Consider the following 2,003-nt stretch of genomic DNA (forward strand, 5'->3'; position numbering starts at 1 on the left):
CACTCCACTCATCCCTACCTTAGAATCCTTCATTTTCTTCAAATCTTAGTACAAGTGATACTACCTATATGAAAATTTTCTTAACCCAAGCATCAGTAAGTTCATTCACACCCAAAAAATAATTGCCGTGTAAGTATTTTTATATAAATATATAGGCATATGATATCTCCCTCAAACAAATATATGATCCTATAGGTTATAAAACATTTCATTTTTTTAGTTGTACTTTCAACACTTGGCATAACATCTGTCATTTAGAAGGTCTTTAATAAAACCTCATTGATTTTTTTACCCCTTCCTTGAAACACTGAAGAGATGTAGGCTCATTTTTCCCCCCACATGACCACCACCTCAGATGAATTATTCTGCCAATGTCAAATTCAACATCATTCTCACCACTGATTCCTACAAATTTGCTCACTATACAAATATTCACCTAACAAAAGTGGAATTTGTTTTACTGTGAATGCCTTGAAAACAATATGGAAAATTATAAAGTAAAGAAGAGAAGATAAAAGGAAACTGAGTCTTATGGGTGTATTCTTGATAAATAACAGGCAAAGTGGTGACCAAATTAAAAATTCACCAAGTCTAAGATGTTTACAGAGAGCATTTTCAAAATGGTGTTCTTAGTAAAAAGGATTGGGATTATATTTTGAGAACTATAATGACCCTCTTCCTATAGAAGTTAAAGCAGTTTCTGATGATTCTGTTATAATCAGATGAAATGTTCTTTTCACAGTGAAAAACACAGATCCAGAATGCTACTGTCTTACAGATTGCATTGCCTATCCACTTTTAATCCTTATATCCAGTCACAGTAACTACAAATTCCAGAGAGCAGAAGAAAATTTTGGCAAAGTTTTTGATGGAAACATCTGGTAACCTAGATGTCCTGGAGCACAAATTGGCTACAAAGGAGTCTCTTCACAAAAGACATCTGGTACAGGAGCATCTGCTCATTTGGTTAACTTCAAGGGGACTGATACGTTAGCAGGAGTTACTTTAATTAAAAAATATCATTCAACAAAAACCCTGTGCCTAAATATTCTGATCTGGTTGTAGAACATAGTACCATGTCATAACAGCCTGGGGTAAAGATCACAAAAGTGATGCCTTTGAACATATAGTACATAGTTTTCATCAGTGTCTGTGTCTATGGTCAGTATTAGCTATGGCATTTGTAATGCATGTCAGAATATCTGGGATGAAGATTTAAGACGTTTAATTGTCTCAAGGAATACTAATAATTAGATCAAATGCTTGAAATTCTCTTGACACTGTGTTAGTGGGCCCCTTATAACTTCAAAATGAAATTTACTCATTTTGGACATTCTAGGTAAGAAGTTTCTAATTACTGAAAACTCAGGCAGCTATAAATTGCTGCCAATTTATCTCAGAATTATTCAGGGAGATGGAGTTTTTATCAACACTTTACAAGAGATTTTTGAAGGCATAAAGGAAAAAATGGACCATTAATAATATTTCCTTCGGGGCAGCTAGGTGGCGCAGTGAATAGAGCACCAGCCCTGGAGTCAGGAGTACCTGAGTTCAAATCCTGCCTCAGTCACTTAATAATTACCTAGTAGTGAGGCCTTGGGCAAGTCACTTAATCCCATTGCCTTGCAAAAACCTAAAAAAAAATTTCCTTTGGTTCTGGTAGAGCTTTGTTACAAAGATTAATGAGATCTTTTGAATTGTTCTTTCAAATACAGTATGTGGTTATCAATGACCTTGGAATTAATATCTTTTGGGATCCAGATGCTGATTCCAACAAAGGTCAAAAAATGGGTGGCTATTTTCCACTTCTTGAGGACGAAAAATGACATTTTGAATTATGCGGTCATGCTCTTTTTCTTACTGCCTTGAATGATAAGGTGACAAAAAAAGCTTTTCATTGGATAAAATACAGAAAAGTTCTAAGTTGAGTAGTGAATTGAAAATGATATCTGATTCAGATTTCCTCTTTCACATTGTGTGCAAGCTAGCATGAGTGAGTGTAA

General features: G+C 34.8%; 1 pseudogene; it reads left to right on the forward strand.

The window, feature by feature from the left end:
- The first annotated feature begins 355 nt into the window (after positions 1–355).
- On the forward strand, positions 356–1,519 carry LOC141494171 (nicotinamide phosphoribosyltransferase pseudogene; annotated as a pseudogene).
- Positions 1,520–2,003: the final 484 nt, after the last annotated feature.

This window comes from Macrotis lagotis, chromosome 7 (assembly GCF_037893015.1).
Source record: "Macrotis lagotis isolate mMagLag1 chromosome 7, bilby.v1.9.chrom.fasta, whole genome shotgun sequence".
Classification (NCBI taxonomy): Eukaryota; Metazoa; Chordata; class Mammalia; order Peramelemorphia; family Peramelidae; genus Macrotis; species Macrotis lagotis.